At 37.6% G+C, this 22,949-nt stretch overlaps 1 protein-coding gene across 1 annotated transcript in view; it reads left to right on the top strand.

Moving 5' to 3' along the window:
- Positions 1-2,354: 2,354 nt before the first annotated feature.
- The window catches only part of LOC114353509 (putative fatty acyl-CoA reductase CG5065), a 41,309-nt gene continuing 20,714 nt past the window's right edge, over positions 2,355-22,949 (top strand). Inside the window, exon 1 of the mRNA XM_028305539.1 lies at positions 2,355-2,475. The gene's annotated coding sequence lies outside the window, so the exon portion shown is untranslated. The remainder of the gene's footprint in view (positions 2,476-22,949) is intronic.

Raw genomic sequence — 22,949 nt, forward strand, 5'->3', positions numbered from 1 at the left:
TATCCAGCCAAGGGAAACTCAGACACAAGGCACAATATACGCTGTACCAGAACCAAAGACAAGGGCAAGCCAACCCACACCTCAATTCACTACGAAATTCTTCGGTGGTGGCTGTTCTTCGGGGGGAGGTGTTACGTACGCCTAATCTATGAAGATCGCTGCATCGACGCTGACCCAGTTTACCCAAATCAACATTGCAACTGCACTATGGACCGCGCGGAGCATCATCAGCAAAATGCGCCTCTCATGACGACAGCGGCGACGTTTCATTAATTTTACTAATTATTCTATAATCATATTCGTTTCATACTTCGAGACGGTATCACTAGGCTAGGCTAATTTTAGTTTAATTGTAATTTCTTTCTTTTAAATTAAATTTAATTAAATAAAGTTTGCTTTTTCTTGGAACCTCCGGTTGCAGCTAACGAAATTTAGTGAGCTTGGTTTGGTTATAGTTAACACTTAGTTCGCCAGTCACTTTTTTGTGTAAGCTGTAACCAGAGTAAATACAAATGAGTAGGTCATCTTCATAGACGCAACTCCCCGCTAATCAACGCTAAATTTTGTCAGTGTGTGCGTGCGCGCCGCATACGTATTGGCGCGCTCACATACTATTACAAACCGCGCTCGGGCGTTTCTGCTGTAACCAAACATTTTTTTCAATGTAGCTTAAAGTCTTTTATTTTATCAAAGTACAACAATACATGATTCTCTCTACAGCGGATGGCCGCTGGGACTGAAAGATCTCGAGGGGTGACGACGAGCGTGGGCAGGCCTCCCGTCAGATGGACCGACGATCTGGTGAAGGTAACAGGAGGTGCCTCGATGCGGGGGGCTCAGGACCGGTCTTTGTGGAAATCCTTGGGGGAGGCCTTTGTCCAGCAGTGGACGTCATTCAGTTGAAACCGACGAACGAATGAAGTTAGCCAGGCGGCTTCGCCCGCGTGGGATTTTGTCTGTCACAGAAAAAGTTTATCGCGCGTGTCCCTGTTTCAAAAACCGGGATAAAAACTATCCTATGTCCTTTCCCGGGACTCAATCTATATCTATGTCAAATTTCATTAAAATCGGTTCAGTGCATACAGAGCTACTTTCGCATTTATAATAATATAGACTAGACTTGTAAAATACCTATAATATGAACTTAATAAAAAAAAACCTTTTTTCTGCAGTCGGGTAAGAAGAAAGGTTTTTATCATTGCTGTTATTCTAATGACTTCCCAATGACAAGCGCCATAAGGTCGTATATTCGCCAGCCCTAGTGGAATGAGACTCAGTAGTCTTATTTTGTATTTATTTAGTACTCGCTTTCCGCCCGCGGCTTCGCCCGCGGCTTCGCCCGCGTGGAATTTTGCCTGTCACAGAAAAACTTTATCGCGCGCGACCTTGTTTCAAAAACCGGGACAAAAACTATCCTATGTCCTTTCCCGGGACTCAAACTTATTTATTTATTTAGTGGTTTAGGCGTGAAAGTGAGACAGACAGAGTTACTTTCGCATTTATAATATTAAGTATACCTAGAAGTATAGATTTCTGTATTAATACTAATAATAAAGTTTTTTTTTTATCATAACGGAGAAGCTCTTGGCTTGTATGGCTTGTAAGTGATGATCAGGCAAAAGGAAGCGAGATTCACCCGGAATCGTAAACCACAGAGGAACTGGCTTTTACCCCCAACTTGTGGTGTAAACTGAATAAATGGCTTCAGCCAGACCAACGCGTGCAGATCGCGTCGGCGATGGCGATCACTGCGCGTTCACTGCCAATGACAGGATGCGCGTTCTGCTAAGCCATACTTACGGTTTACATTTTATCAATCACGTTGAGACCCGTGTTTTTCTATTTAAGTACTAAAATACTGGTAAAATTGAATAAATATTTTTAATTTACTTTGGTTGGATACAAATAAATAGGGCAATAGTTATTTTTCTTCTTCATTATTTTATGTAGTAATTTTTTTAAATCATTGCAACTTGATATTAGGCATTAAACGAAATACGCGATTAGGCAATAATAAAATTTAAATTATGCAACGGAAAAATTAAATTATTTTTTGTTAATTCACTGTGCGACTTCGTTGCGGCGCTATATTGTTAAGAATCAGCACTTGCCAAATGTTGGTCTCGTAGCGCTGCACTGGTAGGGTAAAAAGATTATGAGACATGTTTTTTTATTAGTCTTTTATATTTTCTTCTAATATTCGATGATTTGTAAGCACTACTTAATAGTTTATACAAATAAAAATTACTTTGAGTCATTTGTAACGTTTCCTTTTCTGTAAGAGCGGTCCAACTGTCCCTGCCTCCACTACGCACCCATTATAAGAACAATGAGACCGATCATGATCCACCTCTGCCAATGCACAACGAGTCTGCGCGTGCGATCACACACACGCGTCCGTGTCAAAAAACATTTTTTGCGAGTGATTTTTTTGAGTGATTCTGTGTTGTGACTTTTTTGTTGGTGATTTTTGAGGTGAGTTTTGTTTATTGTTTTTGAATTACATTTTTTGTTTATTTATGATTGATGACAGTTATTGATTTGATATCCCAAAATCTGTTTCCTGGAACTAAAAAATAAGATTAAAATAAAAATAACAATCCAAAACCGTTTGTAAATTACAAATTTTGAGACTTTGATATAAACTTGTCTCAAAAAATAACATATTAACTAAGTTAAAATATTAAATAAAACAACATATTATTTAATGCGTGTTTAAAAGGTTTTAAATTATTCTATTCGAAGATGCGAATCCTCCCACGTCCATAAACTACCGTCAAACGAGTTTGCGTCAAAACAATAATATGGTCATATTGTAGATAAAACGAACATAAAGACATCTTGTGTCTTTGTACCTTTTGTACCTAAATTGTACCTTTTAAAGATTTAATATGGTTTGCAAAATGTTTAAAACTTATGTGATATTTTTGAAAATATGTAACATGTGGGTAACTGTTAAATTATAGGTATTGGACCACAAATCTACTTAGTTTGACTAATATGGACTACACCACACCTACGTAACTGATTTTTAATACCTAAGATGAAACTTCAAAACATTCTAGGTATTTGACTGTTTGTACCGGTCAAATTAATAAATATAAATAAATAATAATAAATATCCTTGGACATTTTACACTGCGCCTCTAGTCCCAAACTAAGCAAAGCTTGTACTATGGGCACTAGACAACGGATATAAACATACTTAAATACTTTTTTTTTTGTAAATACATACATATTATACATAGAAAACACCCAGACCCGTCACAGAAATTGAAATTTATCGTTTCAATTTCTGCCCGGCCGGGAATCGAACCCGGGACCTCTCGGCATAGTAGTCCGTTCTGAACCACTACACCAAAAGGCCGACAAAATATCTTTGGATATTTTACACTGGCCCTCTAGTCCCAAACTAAACACCAAAGCTCGTAGGTACTATAAGTACTAGACAACGGATATAAACATACTTATTTTTTTAGGTTGAGTTGCACCATCTTACTTTAACTTTGACAAACGTCAAATATCTGTCAAACTCCATACAAAAAGCACCGGTTGTCGTCATAGTTACTATTAAAGTTAGGTGGTGCAACTCATCCTTAAATACATAATATAGATAGATATTGTGTCTGATTTGATTTGGAGTAAAATACGTGTCCATACATACTCAAAACAATATTAATTTTGATACTACCGTTACCTAAGTAAAAATAAATTGAAAATTCGAAAATTCTACATGTTTTTCTAAAGGTCTATGTTTATAATTTTATTCTAAAACAAGTTATATTTTGTTGTTTGTATCTGTGTACGGCATACCTACATTAATAATTCATATCGCGTGATTCTTAAAAGGTATTAAAGTGCGCAGACGCCTGCTCTGGGATTCCCATGTTGTCTTTTAATCTCGAGAAATATGCGAACACCTGGCCTGCCAACCCGTTTTGCCAGCGTGGGGAGTGTAGGACAAATCCTCCATTTGCTGGTAAATTAGAGGGTCGTGCTCCTGCAGTGGATACTGAATGATCTGATGATGATGAATATCGAGAAAGGACAACTTTTATCGCCCACACGGTGGTCCGACGACATCATAAAGGTAGCAGGAAAACGCTGGACGCAGGCCGCTACCAACCGGGTAACATGGAAAGCATTGGGGAGGCCTATGTTCAACAGTGGACGTCTTATGGCTGAGATGATGATGATGATGATGATGATGATGACATCTTTTAGGGATTCTCGATGATTGTAAGATTATTAAATTCACCTAGCTATCATCATTTTACTCAAGTTTGTACCCCGGGACAAACTTGGCCTTCACTGGTTGGGTTATTGGCGGTCAAGCTGTAGATCCTGGCTACACAGGAGTTGCAGCGGTGGGAACGAGAGGTAGGAATGGTCCCGTTCTCAAGTTTGTAGGTAGGTATAACAACTATGTTAACAACATTGTTCTTTCGGCAGTTGAAGTTAAGATAGCCAGTTCCTCTGTGGTTGAGGATTCCGTCCGGGTGAAGCTCGCTTCCACCTTCGGTCTGATCATCACTTTCTATCGGGTGAGATGCAGGCCAAGCTTTCCCGAAGGTAAAAAATGTTTAAAAGTTCCTATGGATGGCTCAAAATTTAAGTGCCATAATTAATTACTGAGATATTTAAGCACCTTATTCATTATTGATGATGAATATTATTATTAACTAGCTTTGCCCGCGGCTTCACCTGCGTGAAATTTAGTTTGCCGTTCGTCATAAATAAATAGCCTATAATGTTTTTCTGGGTTATAAACAATAATACTGTAGTTTCATCAAAATCCGTTCATTAGTTTTGCTTGAAAGAGTAACAAACATCCAGACATCCATACAAACTTTTGCATTTATAATATTAGTAAGATGCGAAAGTTTCTTTGTCAAAATATCGATGTTATGAAGTCATACCATTCAAATATTAGCAGGTCTATCTTTCTATTGATTCTCCAAAAGTTTTAAGTGCAAAGTTCATCAAAAGCGTCATATTAACCAAAATGTACAACACAATCCGGTTCCATATTCCAAAAGCCCAATATAAACTAACAAAATTATAATATATTTTAGAAATACAACTAATTTACGTCAAAGTATTTAAGGGAGAGTCCGCTAATTTGGACCAGTTTTTTTCAATCCCATTTTACACATAGTTTTCTTTTGTTTTTGCTAATGTCCATGGTATATAATAAAAGATACATTATTCAACTTACTATTTCATAAGTATTAATTAACATGATTGTTGTATATTTAGCACAAATCAACAAAGTACGAGTTCAGAGCTTCGGTCCAATTTAGCCAACCGGTTCGATAATTTGTACCACAGGGTTACTAAATTGGATTTCAATAAATTTCAAGCCTATAAAAAAACTATGGCAAAATATTATACGATACATTCTTAACAAATTAGGAAACGAAAAGGAACAGTAGTTAATAATTATCGTAACGCACACTTGTACCTAATCTACTTTGCCAGTCTTTTGCTTTCATTTATTGTTAGTCAAACATAACTACGCTATTATAACTTCAAAATATGATTTACTAAAAAAAATGTCAAAATCCTTTGGTAAAGTTCCATACAACTTGATGTGGTACAATTTAGCCGACTAGGTGATAGTGCTTTTAAAAAATCGGTAAAAAATATAGCTTATAAATACCGAAAAATGTTTCAAATAATTGTAATCCACACTAATTTATGCTTCTAAATAATATATTAGAAACACCATGTGATTAAATTTAACAAAATTACAAACTAAACATGTATTGTCAAAAGTTACTTGAAAACAATGAAAAAATACTTTTCAAAATAAAACACACGTGTTTGTTGTCACGGCAAAAACCACATGGCCGATATTAATTGATTTTAGTTGTGTATCGCTGAGTGTTGCAATTACAGACATTCAATAAATACTTTACGAAATATGAGGGTGGTACAATTTACCCGGCGGTACAATATACCGAACTCTCCCCTAATAGTCCGTGGGTGAGTCAGAATTGATTTTAGATATCAGGAAATATGTTCAATAATTGATTAATAGTTTGTCTTTTTTTAAGTAAATTATTATTTTGAATCAAGTGTAATTAGTATCATTCATAATTATCAGTATATCCTATGTGTCTTTCCCGGGACACAAAACTATCCTATAAAATATTAGTAGGGAGGGAAGTAGGGATTAATGGAAAGAAAGAAAGAAAGAAAAACATTGAATTGGTCCAAAACATAAATAAAAAAAAAATCTTTATTTATGCAAGAAAGATTTACAAAAAAATAATGACATACACAACAAGATACAATGGTAGGTACAAATAACTCAAAATATTTTTTGTAGTTATTGTACAGTTCGGAGACAGGACAAATATTTGTGTATTTTGGAAAAAAAATATCAGTTTGACTCTGTACTGTACAAAGTACACCACTGCCTATTTATAATAGAAAAAATAGCACTTATCTACAAGGATGCTTGTGTCAAGATTGGTGCAATTTGTTACATTGGTTAAAGTTCAAGTATCATGATAAATTCGGCGGAAGTATCTACTAATATTTGAAATACGAAAGTAACTCTGTTTGTTTGTTACCTTTTCATGTTAAAACTACTGAACTGATTTAGAAGAAAAGTACAGAGATAGTTTGAGACCCTGGGAAAAAACGTAGGGTAAGTAGTCTTTATCCTGAGTTTTTAATGAGGGATATAATAATATGTATGCGATAAAGTCCTTCTGTGAATGGATGTTTGTTACTTTTTCACGCAAAAACTGTTTGTAGAATTACAGTCTATTGAATATACAGAAAAAGCCACCGAAAAAGTTTGACGTACCCACGCACCACAAAATCTGATTTTTTATGTATAATTTTGGCAATAATTAGAAGTATTTTCCCCAACAGCCAGACAGTTTTGACAGTTCCAACTCCTTGCCAGACAGTTTTTTTAGGGTAGCTCCCAAAGCCACGATGACCCAAACTTCATAATTCACCAACATTATAATATATCCTATATTGGGAGCATACGCTGACAAACTTTCAGCTTTTATAAAATGACGTAGGTCTGGCGTTCACTAGCTCTTAGTCTATACGTTTTATCGCTGGTAACACCGCGGGGCATAGCTAGTTCACTGTCAATCCTACGTAGAAGGCCGCCTGCGTGAAGTTCACGATTCGCACGCATTGTAATTTTGGACATCGACCGGTTGGTTGCCCAATGCCAGCCGTGGGTGTGGGCAGGGCTGTCCCAAAATAATATAAAAAACGAGCTGACCCGGCGAACTTCGTATCGCGACACGATGGATCAAAACTGAGTTTTTGGAAATAGCGATTTTTTTACAATTTCTAATTAAAAAAAATATCAATGGAAACGTTATTCTCTAAAACTGATAGTTTGATTGCAAATAATATATGACAGAATTTAGAATGAGACAGAGAGTGGTCGATTTCGACTAAGTCTTGACATAATATTTTGCTTTCAAACTCTTACTTGAGCCTTATAAGATTTTAAACTGCCGCATAGAGTCGAAACGTCAAGCCGTGAGTAAATATTGTAACTCAAGGGTATATAAAAAATGACACGTTGAGACCCGTGTTTCTCTATTTACTTGAGCCTTGTTCTATGGCTTGTTGACTGTAATATAATCCTACTCAAAGTTGCCCGTTCAGAAGTTATGTGGTTCCAAAAAATTGTTACAAAATACTAACAGCATACAAAAACACAAAGCTTTATAAAAATATTTTTATATACTCGTAGTTGGCAGCCCTGCCTCGCGTACTTGCGATTTTCTTATGTCAAGGCAAAAGCTCCGGTTAAAGTTTAACAAGCACCCTTAATTGTGACCTATACCCCGCCCTTGGTTGCGACAGTGATGCTTTAAAGCTTTAAGTAACTTACTAGCTCTTGCCCGCGGTTTCGAACGCATAAACGTCTGTGTGTTTTGTGAGCTATATGCGCTCAGTACACACACTCGCCTTTGGACACCACCGTCGGACGCCCCACTACCGCGTATCTTAGATATTTGCTTGTAAATTAGGCTGGCGAGAATACAGCACCTATTATACAGGATGTTTGGTAAATGGGTATATGAGCCGACACTAGCCCATGTTAACATGGGCATATAAATGGTATGGTGAAGTCAGAAATTTGATATTATCATTTTATTTTTTTTAATTTTCTGCAAAATAAATTTTATAAAATCCGATTTAAGTATATGAAAATTAAAATAATTAAAATGAAGATATAAATTTTCTGACTTCACCATACCATNTCAGAAATTTGATATTATCATTTTATTTTTTTTAATTTTCTGCAAAATAAATTTTATAAAATCCGATTTAAGTATATGAAAATTAAAATAATTAAAATGAAGATATAAATTTTCTGACTTCACCATACCATTTATATGCCCATGTTAACATGGGCTAGTGTCGGCTCATATACCCATTTACCTAACACCCTGTATACAGTCCACTATTTTATTTATACTAATATTCGTTAGGACCCTAACAACTCAGTACGAGCTTTTTCTCGTGAGTCGAAACTTCGAACTCCTTCGTTCTTCTGATTAATTTCGTTGCGGGTCCAGTGACAGTTCAACTTTCCCCCGGGACAAACTTGACCTTCACTGGTTGGGTTATTGGCGGTCAAGCTGTAGATCCTGGCTACACAGGAGTTGCAGCGGTGGGAACGAGAGGTGGGAATAGTCCCGTAGCTTATGCCCGTGACAGTTAACTTGAGTTAAATAAAAACTGAGTGACACAAAATACCTAATTTGTATAATATTTTTAATTTTGTTAATCTTTTTGTTCTTGTTCTTTATTTTGTGTCAAATAAAGTTTTTCTATTTCTATTTTAATTCCATCAAAATCGGTTCAGCGGTTAGGAGTGAAAGCGTAACAGACAGACAGTTACTTTTGTATTTATAATATGTATTAGTAGGGATATTATTCTGATATGTTAACTATGACAGGTACTTACTCAATTTCATCCAAATCAGTTCAGCAGATTTTGCGTGAATGAGTAACAAACATACATCTTCACAAACTTTCACATAAAATATTAGTAGGAAGTAGAATTAAGCTTTGAGTTTTTTGAAGGAGACGCTTTACGAGCTTTTGTTAATTGGAGTGGCCATGACCATGAGCTAGCCTTTGTTGTTTGTTGAGTGATTGCACGATGATCGGTACTTTGTAAATACAATATCCTCCTTTTGACATAGTCGGGTAAAACGGGACTATTCCCACCTCTCGTTCCCACCACTGCAACTGCTGTGCAGCCAGGATCTACAGCTTGACCGCCAATAACCCAACCAGTGGAGGTCAAGTTTGTCCCGGGGGAAAGTTAAACTGTCATTGGACCCGCAACGAAATTAATCAGAAGAACATAGGAGGAGTTCGAAATTAAGGCTCGACTTCCCTCCATTGCAAAGTGGATGACAGGTGACAAACAAAGGTTTAAAACCTTTATGAAAAGATTATGCACCACGGACAATAAAATATCAATTACCCCGCCTATTTTATGAGCAATTAGCAACTACCTGCCAATAATATTTTTCACAAAAATTTTATTTATTTATTTTTATTTATTTAGTCGGGCAAAAATGTACTCTTTCACGTTTTGCAAGATTGTGTAACTAAGGCGTAACATTTTTATTCGAACGCAATATGTAATTTTCCATAAGGCTCGTAGCACATTTATCAACCCGGAAAGGGATCGTAACCGTATCAACTCGAGGCGATCAGTATTCTTTGTATGAAACTCCATACTGCAACGCACACCCGCACCGTAACGTAAACGCCTCGCCTCCCGGTTGACAGCTCGCGAAAGGTGATAAGGTGTTGATCCCTTTCCGAGTTGATAAGTCTGCTATGACCTTTAATTGTATAAAAATGCGTTGGAATAATAATGTAATACCAATAGAGTGTGCGGTCTTGCAAATGCATTAGTGGACGTCTGTCTAAAACGTCTAAAGCCTTGTATTCATTTGGCAACATTTGTTGATAAACTGTTTATGACTAGTGTGAAACAAGTTTACCATAAACACAGGTTTCTGAAACTTGGCCGTCCACACTTGCTCTCCACTCATAGCGGGGAGCACGGCAACATGTATCATAAACAATGTTTCATCACCTTTGTTTATGGACTGTTTATAAACTGTTTACAGAGATGATGAAACATTATGAAACATTGTTTATGAACAGTTTATAAACAGTGTTTATCAACAAATGTTGCCTAATGAATACATGGCTTAATTTGAAAGAGGAGATTAAGGGACAAATTATAAATTGTAGTTTAAACGACTAGTACACAAAAAGAATGGAATTTCCCTATTAATTGCTATGATTATAGCAATTAATAGGAAAATTACGACATTACAAAGTCGTAATGCAGTAGTGCCGACTAAGGTTAAGTTGTTTTTTGGCCGAAGCCGAAACCAATACGAATGTTGCCACAATTCAGCCGAACGCATAAGCTGAAGACTGAAAAATCCCTGGGGAAGTATCATTTAAGTACGTAAAACATAGTTTTTTTTTTTTTTTTTTTTTTTTATCCACAACGAGGAAGCTCTTGGCCTGTATCTCACCTGATGGTAAGTGATGATCAGGCCGAAGGTGGAAGCGAGCTTCACCCGGAATCCTCAACCACGGAGGAACTGGCTATCTTACCTCTAACTGCCGGAACACAACAATGCTGTTAACATTGTTGTTATGGCGACAGACTTAGGTAAGATGGTGGTAGCTAGCCAGGCGGACTTAGAACAAGCCCTACCACCAACCAAACCGAACAGAAAAATCTGCCCCCACTGGGAAATTAAAAAAAGTAAGTTAGAAGTAAGTTAAAAAAAGCAATAATGTTGTAAATAAATTAAACTCCGAAACCGATATCGTCACAACTGAGCCGAAAGCATTAGCCGAAGGCTGAAAAATCCCTGGGGAAGTATAATTTAAGTACGTAAAACATAGTTAAAAAAAGAAATACTGTTGTAAATAAATTAAACTCAATAATAACCAAGTGCTCTGAAAAGATCAACCGACTAAAAGAGGATTTTTATTTAAATGAATAAGCAAGGGAGGCGCCTGGATGCGAGCGGCGCAGGACCGATCTTTGTGGAAATCCTTGGGGGAGGCCTTTGTCCAGCAGTGGACTTCTTTCGGCTGAAACGAACGAACGAACGAATAAGCACAAATCTTTTCGTCGGCCTCAGCTATCTTCGGCCAAAAAACTCCTCGGCAAAAATTTCGGCACATCGGCCGAAAAAGCCGAAGCTTCGTCTGGCACTATAATCAACACTATAACACCATGATTCATTGGGATATGATAATGGCCGATGATCGTCACGATATCGAGTCACAGAATCATCATAGCTCGGACTTACGGCAGTGTAAGCGCCAAGTTCCGCAAAAAACTGTCGCCTTTCCTTTATACTATGAGTTCGCGTCCAGGGTGTGGCAAGCCCATTTTTGTAAATTATTGAATGTAGCTCTCTTTTTTTAGTAAAATTTTCTATCTACAGTATTAACATTACTTTACCTCCAGGTAGCATTACGAAATTCCAGCCTGTAATTATAAAAGCGAAATAACTACCACTGATTACACTGGTCAACACATGTTTTTTTTCCTTTAATTTTTTTTTCTGTTATTGGGTATTTCTATGGCCCTGATTATGAAAAAAATACTGGGAGATCGCCAGCAGCTTTACTTTTTAAAATATAGAGCTTTATTATTTTGACAAAAAAATACGAAAAATTATACATTGTGCTAATAAAATTTCAATTGAACACTAGCAAATGATATTATATGATTTCCTTGAATAGGCAAGTTTGAGTAGATCTCGTTGCAAACTGCAGCAATGGTCTGCCATTCATATATGAGCACCACGCCCCTGATAACCTTCTTTCATTGTCAGAAAATTCTAATGAAAACTTTTATCCTGCTCCTCACTAAAATCACCCACATTTTGTGGAAATCGATGTTAATGCGAGTACATGAAGTGTATTTTTATGCCCATGTTGCACCCTAGCTCTTGCAAGTTGGATAGCATGCTCTCAACAATCTCTTTTTGCTTAGGAAATTACTTATAACAAAAAAAAAACATTTTAAGCTTAGGACTGGACTTCACTTATTGATTTCTTAAAATTACGATCATTCACCAGTTGCCTAATGTGAGTCCCATCAAAAATTACCAACTTTTAAGTTTTCTGTGCTTAATCCTGAAAAATTGCGTGAAAGAAAATTAAAACATTCGTCACTTTTGTCAAGCGCCTTCACAAACTGTTTCAAGATGCCGAGCTTAATATAAAGTGGTGGAAGTACGGTGATACGGTCTTGGCTAACTAAAGGCACGTTTATAAAATTGTTTGTATCAACTTTAGCTGAAGAGCTAAAAGTTGTGTGTGCGGGAAGCCGCACTGGTCAATTTTTTTTGTAACCAATGCTATTGTTTGTTACGACTATTCCAGAGACACATGGAACGGGAATTTTGTGTAGCCCCCTTGTTGGCCTAAAAGATGTTACCTATTCTCAAAACACAAATGACTCATTTGTGGTCTTGATTACTTAATTCCAAATATTTATATTAAAGTGTCGATGTTACGCAGTTTTCATCAAGTCCGATAGAGGTTTTCGATGTTTTTCAAATATTATATTTACCACAAACATAGCAGAAACCATCTGGATTAAGCACACATCATTTTCATAACGAAGCAATATCGAAAACACCAACAAAATATATTTTTTTGTCCAATTAAATCAAAAATCTAAGTAAAAATATTAAATGAGGGTAGATAGCTATAACTTAAAAACAAAAGCTGTTGGAGAAAAACTGTTGCCATATTTAAAAAATATGCGTCAGTTTGAGATAGAAACAGAAAAAAAATCACAGGAAACAAACAATTTTATTTTTTTTGTTGACCAGTGTTATTCATGAAATCTCAGAAACTATAACACCTACAAACTTGTAATTTGGCAGGTAGATTCTTTATAAGGTGTAGACATCCGCTAAGAATGTATTCTAGCTAATAAACTATTGAATCTGAATTTAAACGGATTTTACGAAACTCCGCCCCTTAGGGGGTAAAACGGACTCCTCGTGTACGAAGTCATGGGCGGCCGCTAGTCTTTAATAGAACTTGGCTTCTTTTTTCCAGTCGTTTAGTGAGATAGTGTTTTTTCCACGGCAACTTCCGTCGGCTATGCAGATGATTTGCAATTATACTCTTAATTAATACGTCTAGGTACTACTAGATGTACTTACTATTTAGTATCTACAGCTATACTACAGTTACAAGTCTAGTAAGTCTAAGGGCGTTTATAATGTTCGTTGGTTCGTTTCAACTAAAAGTGATATGAAATGACTTATTTTTACCTAGTACAGTTTAGTTCAGGAATACAGTTTAGTTCAGGATTTGGCACTTATTAACGTTTTTTTTATGCAAAACAAGGCAGGTATTTGACCGCAAACGCATGCATTCTAGGATGGCACACATATCTGTCCTGTAACTATTCACTTTCGCCTTGAAAATACCCGAATTACAATGTTCCCTTTGGAAGAAACGTCAAAAATAAACAATAAAAAATGTCTCCATATATTTTTATGATGATAAACAAAAGGAAGTCAAAAGCAACGTTAGCTGTTGCAACTGCACTTACCAAATATTTGTAAGTTGACTAATTAACTCGAGTGAAAGTATGCCAAGTTCACGAACGTAATACAAAATTATAGTTGGCATCAAATCATAATAATAATGTTAGGCACACAGTCCTACCGAAGAGATAAAAACCTCGTTCCCACCGCTGCAACTCCTGTGTAGCCAGGATCTACAGCTTGACCAATAAACGACCAATGAAATGACCTTATCTATCCTATGTTACATTATAGTGATGCAAATAAATATCTATAAAAAAAATCCACGCGGTCGAAGCCGCGGGCGGAAAGCTAGTTATAAATGAATTCCCGTTGGCATGCTTTCGGTATGAAATTTTATAAATAAAATGCCCTCAACAAAAAGAAACAAAAGTAAGGTTTCTCTGAATGAAATTACCTTTTTGTACCGGTTTATTTATAACCAGTACTTTGAGCCCACCACAATATCGTATACTAGCTGTGCCCGCGACTTCGTACGCGTGGCCCCTGTTTTACCGCCATAGGGGTTGAATTTAGCATAATCCCGTCTTAGTGAGCACCTACGTTCTAAAAGGAACCCCCATGCCAAATTTGGGACTCCTAGCACTTGTAGTTTCTGAGATTTCGTGATGAGTGAGTGAGTCAGTCAATCAGTGACCTTTCGCTTTTATATTAGCTGTGCCTGCGACTTCGTACGCTTGAAAATAGTTTGAATAATATTTCCCGTTTTTGCGACATTTTTCTTTATTGCTCCGCCCCTATTGGCTGTAGAGTGATGTTATATAGCCTAAAGCCTTCCTCAATAAATGGGTTATCCAACACAAAATATTTATATCAAATCGGAACAGTAGTTCCGGAGATTAGCGCGTTAAAGCAAGCAAACAAACTCTTCAGCTTTATAATATTAGTTTAATTTATTATAACTTTTGTAAAGAAGGGTTTCCATGACTCAACCATTTTTACTTTGTTTACGCTCGTTAATTTCGTATTGACGTCTTTGTGTTGGTAAAACCTGAAAAGGGTGATTAATTTGATGTTGTTATGTATTTTTGTAACATCATAATTTTGTTTATCACAAATAAAGAAACCAAGAATTATTGGTTTTCTTTATTCATGGCTTAGCAGTATTGTTTGCAAATTTCAAATAATCAAATAAATATTTAAAGGTATGTAGGCTCCCTTCTATGATCTGAGGTCGGCCCTTTTCAAGGCACTTACACACGTCCTAAATAAAGCCTGATGAAAATACCTTTTATTTTATTATTTTATTTTATTTTAGCTTGCTCTACCATTGCAAACCGAACGAAGCTATAACCCAACAAAATACATACCATTATCTACGAAACGCTTTGCATGTGGAATGGAACCACCATTCTTTTAATTTTTCTTGCATTTAAGATAGCAGTGTGTCTTTGTACTTGATTTATTAATTGATCCAGTATGAGAGCTGTTGCTAGTGATTAATATCAATTCTCACGTTACACTTCTTGATTGTGGGAGAGAGATGTTTTTGCGAGGTGAATGGCGACGAATCTAGTAATATTACCTACGCCCGTATTCACAAACGATGCTTGCTTAAGTGAAGCAGCAAATGGAACGCACAGCGTTAAATAGAGCTCTGTGATTGAATGCGAATGGGACTATTTTGGAATCCATGAAGAAATGCGAATGGGACGGTCTGCGTCAAACCCGTTCAATCTCATCTCATCTTTGCTGTCAGTGTGACGTACTATTAATTGTAGTACACCCTGTATGTGACAGTTTCAGCTACCCATTGTCGTCTCGTTTTAAAGTATCTTCGCTTAAGGTTGTCTTTATTACTTTTATCATCGTCATTATTTCAGCCACAGGACGTCCACTGCTGAACATAGGCCTCCAATGACTTCCATAATTAATTACATTGCGAGTGTCATCAAAATCTATAAAAGCGAAAGGTCACTGATTGACTGACTCACTCATCACGAAATCTCCGAAAGTACAAGTGCCAGGAGTGTCAAATTTTGCATGGGGGTTCCTTTTAGAACGTATGTGCCCACTAAGACGGGATTTTGCAAAATTCAACCCCTAAGAGGGTAATACGGGATCCAGGCGTATAAAGTCGCGGGCGGCCGCTAGTAAGATTATAAATTGGCATAATAAATACAAAAATCACAATAAATTGCAAATCATCAATAACATCTGCACTAAGGTCAATATGGTACTCTTATTGATACTTTGAACTTTGGATATTAAAAAAAGAAGTTCAAAAAACTTGCTTGTATCCTCAAGTCAATAGTTTTTTTTATACTAGTTTTATAAATTACTTACATGGAAGTGAACAATACCAACAATTATTTAATAATTACATTTTTTCTTGAGTTTGCTATGCCGTATTTTGATTTATATCAATTTATTTTGTTTGTTTATTTCGAACAATGAATGAACATTAAGATCTATACCTACACATAAGGCCTTACAAAAAAGTTAAACCCGGGACGAACTCTGGTTTAAAATGACATTTCCATACTAAATGTCAATTTAAACCAGGTTCAAACTGAGTCTAACTTTTTGTAATAAGGGGGTATTAAGGCTGCGTTGCACGCACCACCACCTAACTTTGACCGCAACTACATACATATAGGTATAGTTCCAAAATACTGGACTGTCCTGTCGATGACATTGACAGTGGGGCGCCACCGTCAATACCGGATCGCTGGTTCAGATTTTTGTCATGTTGGAAACCATGTAGTTGAACGATGGTAGCGCCCCCCTGTCATTGAGTTTGGTGGGACAGTTCAGCGTGGGTCATCTATACGGTAATTTTTGTATGGAGTTTGACAGATTTTTGACGTTTGTTACAGTCAAAGTAAGATAGTGCAACTCAGTCTAAATGTTACAAGTAATTTAATTTGTGAATTCATAAGTACCTAATACTTGTATTTATTTTAATTTTAATTTAAAGGCTTACCTATTTATTTTAATTATCATAAGGAAAATATAAGTGAGGTTTTTATTTTTAAAATTAATGCGACAGTCTTCCCCGAAATAAAAACATTGACGTCAAAGGATAAAACAAAAATAAATTAATCTGAATTTATTTTTATTCTTATCTCAGGCCGTTTATTTGGTTCATAAAATATCTGTACAAAGCTTTTGTAATGAAATTAAGACACAAATGTGTAGTTTTTACCAAACAAGAGTAAATATTAATCTAAATATAATAACTCAAAGATGACTGACTGACATAGTGATCTATCAACGCACAGCCCAAACCACTGGACGGATCGGGCTGAAAGGACATCATCCATTTTGGTCCAAAATCAAAAGTGCCGGCCAAAAAATAAAAGTGCTGTATTCTGATAGAATACGTCCGCCTTAGCATTTATTACTATGGCACCAAAGCTGTAGCACCACTGTGCATCGTAGTATTTGAGTTCTAAAAATATATGAAACGACTGACTTTGATCTCAAATACTACGACGTACAGTGGTGCTACAGCTTTGGTGTCATAGTAACAAATGCTAAGGTGGACGTATTCTGTCAGAATACATCACTTTTTTTTTTATTGACCGACATTTTTGATTTTGAACAAAAAATGTATGAATCTTCGATGAATTTTAGATCTCAAATACTCGACGCACAGTGGTGCTACAGCTTTGGTGCCATAGTAACAAATGCTAAGGCAGACGTATTCTGTCAGAATACAGCACTTTTTTTTGTTGGCCGGCACTTTTGATTTTGGACCAAAAATATATGAAACGTGGATGATGTCCTTTGGCATGCAGGTAGATGTTATGACGAAGGCATCCGCTAAGAAAGGATTTTACGAAACTCCACCCCTAAGGGGTCAAACGGAATCCACGCGTACGAAGTCGCGGGCGGCTGCTAGTTTCAGAATAAATGGTCAGTTTTGACATAACTATTTCCCATACTGAAACTGTCAATGTGCCAGTTACACCAGGAGTTATTCTCTGATAAAAGTTTGGTCGAATCGGGCCTTATTAATCAACCAGCTGACCCGGCGAACATCGTACCACTTATGTTCATCAAATGTAGAATTCTAATGGTGAAAGATTTTTTCAAATCGCTCCAGTAGTTTCGGCGCCTATTCAATACAAACAAACAACCAAATCTTTCCTCTATAATATCGTCGCTTGCCTCTCTAACTGACGTAACTGATATTTTGGAAAATTTTCAGGCGATTAGACAGATCGATTCGTCTTGCGAAATTGATTAAAATGGTGTAGATAACTCAGTTTCGAAAAAAATGTCAGTACCTCTAGTACGAAAAACTTTCGAGTTCGTTTCGTTGCGTATTCAAAGTGTCATCGAAAAATTTTGTATGAAAAATTAAACAGCGCCCCCTAGGGCGGCTATAATATAGGGGGCGTTGTTTAATTTTTCATACAAAATTTTTCGATTGACACTTTGAATACGCAACGAAACGAACTCGAAAGTTTTTCGTACTAGAGGTACAGATACGTCAGTTAGAGAGGCAAGCGACGATATTTGTGTACATTATTTTCACCCAGCCTAAACATCTTTCATCTTATCCACCGAAGCAATCTCAAGGTCGGTGTTAGTAAATCGACCTCATTCACAACGATTCGAATTGTTACAACTCGGTTGCAAGATTGAAAGTGTCAGTACCATCTTCTTGTCGTGTCGACAGCAAACCTACACAGTCAACTTAATTTCGAACTCCTCCTATGTTCTTCTGATTAATTTCGTTGCGGGTCCAATGACAGTTAAATTTTCCCCCGGGACAAACTTGACCTTCACTGGTTGGGTTATTGGCGGTCAAGCTGTAGATCCTGGCTTCACAGGAGTTGCAGCGGTGGGAACGAGAGGTTGGTATAGTAAACCTACAGTGTCAGCCCAAAACTCCGCCACAAGAGTGGCGTTGTCAGTAGCCTTCAATCTTCCTGCGTGCAGTTGTTTGGGCACGCGAACACGACATCATGTGCTTCGTCGACTGGGGAATAAAACCACATTTGCTCTCCAAGTTTGAACCATCTGAGAATCACCTCCTGAACAGATATTAGTCCTTACCATGTAAGCTATAAATTGCTGTATTTTATTGAAAAAGAGGCTGACAAAGGTGACTGAGTTTCTTCCGCCACTTCTTCTCAGCACCAGTCATTATGTTGTCCCGAAGTGGTGGTAGGGCAAGCTATATTTGGGACGCGAAGTGCCCAAGAATAGGGCCTATGTACTCAATAAATAATTTGAATTTACTACAACTTCCGATTTCAATCATGATTTAAAGAAATTTCTGCCTTTATTGGAATTTATACCTATGACCTTTCGCTTACCGGACTGACCAGTGGAGCTCTACGAATGGAGACTTAGATAGGTACATCTAGATTTTTTGGGTTTTTGTCTATCGGCGTGAGTCAGCATCAATAATTTCAAGGCCTTCAGACACTATTCATCATCATCATCATTATAGAAGAACTAGCGGCCGCCCGCGACTTCGTACGCGCGGATCCCGTTTTACCCCCTTAGGGGTTGAATTTTGCAAAATCCCGTCTTAGTAAGCACCTACGTTCTAAAAGGAACCCCATGCATTTGAGACTCCTAGCACTTGTAGTTTCTCAGATTTCGTGATGAGTGAGTGAGTGAACTGAGTGAGTGAGCCAGAACCCTAAAAAGGTTTTGCGGTTAAAACAGAGTAAACAAGATAAGTCACTTTCGCATAAGTTACAATTAATGTGCGGTTGATTACGTACGAGATTAAAAGGATATACTTAAGTAAATAATAATCGTTCTGTTTACGTTAGCCAATGGACTTCCCAAAGGGTTTCTGACGATAACTGTGATTGCACATTTCCACCTTTTTGCAGATTAATGTGGTCAACAACCATAATAGTTGTGAGACAAGGGCCATAATTGCTCATTTATGCAGGTCTCTGACTCAAGATATTTATAACTAGCTTTTGCCTGCAGCTTCGCCCGTGTAATTGTCATCATCATCATCATAGGACGTCCACAGCTGAACATAGGCCTCCCCCAATGCTTTCCATGTTACCCGGTTAGTAGCGGCCTGCGTCCAGCGCTTTCCTGCTACCTTTATGATGTCGTCGGTCCACCTTGTGGGTGGACGTCCCATGCTGTGTTTTCCGGTACGCAGCCTCCACTCCAGAACCTTGCTGCCCCATCAGCCGTCAGTTCTGCGTACTATGTGCCCTGCCCATTGCCACTTCAGCTTGCTAATCCGTCGGGCTATGTCAGCGACTTTAGTTCGTTTACGGATCTCCATAATATTAGTGTAGATAAAAATGACATAAAGCAGTTCAGCAAACGCACTTAGGTATTTATTTGGGGGACGCCTTTGTCCAGCAGTGGTCGTCATTTGGCTGAAATAAACGAAACCACTTAGTACCAACTTTAAACCTCTATGGCAGGGGTGGCCAACCGGTCGACCGGTCGATCGCGACTATTAGTCCAGTCGATCGTGGCAAACCAAAAAATAATACATGATTGTGTACTAAACTATGCTGTTTCATTTACGATTTCAAGAAGTATGTCAGTGGTAGATTACCCAGCGTTTCGTAGTAAACAGTAGGTCTTATGTCTAATCAAGTCGGCCACTCCTGCCCTATGGGTATTCTTCTATGGTAGGTTTCTTACCATAAGGTGATATCATACCAAAAGAGTCCATCTGAGGAAGTAACGTTTCATCCAAACCGGTTTAGCTATTTTTTACGTGGTCAAACATGACATAATAGTGTATATCTGAAGATTCACAGTGTTAAGGCTCCGTTACACAAAAATGCACTATGTGATTGTTTGTTTAATTTGAAAGAATTGGTTTTCGATATTTATGAGCTGTCAAAACACAGTTTCGTAAGCCTTTGTGTGGAAATCTCAAGGTGTACTATACGGCCACACCTCTTCTCCTCCATCTAAGATACTTTTATTCATACAACTAGCGGCCGCCCGCGACTTTGTACGCGTAGATCCCGTTTGGGCGCTGTTCGTTCGTTTCAACCAAATGACGTCTACTGCTGGATAAAGGCCTCCCCCAAGGTTTTCCACAATGCACGGTCCTGCGCTGCCCGCATCCAGGCTCTTCCCGCGACCTTTACCAGATCGTCGGTCCACCTAGTAGGAGGCCTGCCCACGCTACGTCTTCCAGCCCTTGTTCGCCACTCGAGAACTTTCCTGCAAAGGGGCGCTGTACTACATTTAATTTAGCTTACTACGAGGGGCAAACGGGATTATTTTGTATTTTTTTTATGCAAGACAAGACAGGTATTTGACCGCAATCGCACCTGGTGTTAAGTGAGATGCAGTTATGGTATATACTCGTATCTGCCCTGTAATTGCCTATTCACTCTCGCCTTGAAAAGTAATACATACCTTCTAAATAATTCTTTAAAAAATCTTAAAATATTTCCCTTATCTCATCATCATCCGAAAACTCTTGGCCTGCATCTCACCTGGTGCAAAGACCGAAGATGGAAGCGAGCTTCACCCGGAATCCTCAACCCTATATTAAACTATAGATTGTTTCATCCACTTCTGAGCGCCCCTCCACCACTGTTTGGTCCCGGTCGCGCGGGGTGCGGGGAGTGTGATCCGAGCAATCCGAGCGGTATTATTGAAGTGTGCGTGTGCACTCATGGATGATTTAGCGTGTATCATTAATACTCAAACATTAGCGGAAGAATGGTGGGGCGCGTCTTCGTGGATGAAACGATCTATACAGAATTTTATTTACCGTGTGTGTATTGCCCTTAAGTGCACGTTTAATATTCTTTTAAAGTACGATCTCGTGCTCCACAGTATCAGTGTTTATTATTGTAATTAAATTTATGCACATAAAACATGTCATGCACACGTTTATGTTTAGTCAACAAACAGGTGTATGTGTGGTCGGCATACGTTATGTCATTTTGCGTTTGACATGTTGGATCAGGTCAATATTTATGTGATTATGACATAGGTACAGTCACTCCTCCTATATTCTTCTTCTGAATAATTTCGTTGCGGGTCCAATGACAGTTTAACTTTCCCCCGGGACAAATTTGGCCGTCACTGGTTGGGTTATTGGCGGTCAAGCTGTAGATCCTGGCTACACAGGAGTTGCAGCGGTGGGAACGAGAGGTGGGAATAGACTTCGTGGCACTCAAAGTAGCCAAAAAGTTTGCAATACGTCTATTACTATTGGAATAAGGTTGTGTTGTCTTGTCATCTTTTTGGCCACTTTTAGGCGTTACGAAACTATTTGACGCTGACTGTATAGGTATTTTATGTATTGAACTGGGTTTGTAGATACGCCTCTGTATAATGAAGGCCTATTTTAACATCTGCAGCTGTCTGATCTTGTGACTAGAGTACAGTACATTAGAGGCCGCAAGTTCGATTCACGTACACAGATCACAGAAATTAAGATGTGACAAGGGGGCGGGGCCGGTGTCGCAGCAATATGCCCAAAAACAGAACACATTGCTCGTGACAGTAATGATGACAGCAGCGACGTCATAATGTAAACAGCTTACATTGCTTGCGTAGTACTAAAGATTATTCGAACGTTGAGTACTGATACCGCAGTGGATAACGAGCACATATTTTCATTACTTTGTGTGTGAATTTCTAATGCAATTCTGAGCTTCGAACACAGCGCATTAGTTGGCATCTCTCTATATCTCTATGTTCCCGCAAAATACAATTTTTGATCAAGAATAAATTATTATCTTGTAGTTAGTCTATGTGATTAGGTAACTAATGTTTAGTTAATTAATTTTCGTAATAAATACTATTCTATGTTCTTCTCAAGTTACTAAGGTAGTAATTTTACTACCATAAACTAGGCGATTGGCTTTACCGCCATGGTTTATAGACAATCTCTATTGCATCTACTTCACCTTGCTTCACCAGAACTGCAAGTAATACTCTATTCAACCTATAATGATCAGTTAAAATGGTGGTTACCAATTAACCGCAAGCGCCTTATTAAACTAAAACGAGAGTGAATAGACATTTACTGGGCAGATACGTACAGTCAGCGTCAAAAAGATAGCAACACTGGATGTTTCCTGAGTAAAAAAGCAAGAGTTTTAATTACTCCGTCGGTTAGCTTTTGTATCTAGGCGTATATCTATTATATTAATATGTATTATTATGTTATTTATTTTATCTAATCCTATGTAAGTATATTAACTAAACGTAATATTTATTTTATTGCACCGCCTTAGTCTCTCAACTCGACCTGTGGTTGACCGGCAGAGAATGCCACCTGGCATTAAGTCCGCCACTGTACAGTTTTTTTGTGCAAAAGTATAAATAAATAAATAGCTTATCAAAAACTACTCGACACGTATTTTTCACTTTTTAAAACTAATGAAAATGTAA

This window comes from Ostrinia furnacalis, unplaced genomic scaffold, assembly GCF_004193835.3.
Source record: "Ostrinia furnacalis isolate ACB-3 unplaced genomic scaffold, ASM419383v2 OfSCF1722, whole genome shotgun sequence".
Lineage (NCBI taxonomy): Eukaryota > Metazoa > Arthropoda > Insecta > Lepidoptera > Crambidae > Ostrinia > Ostrinia furnacalis.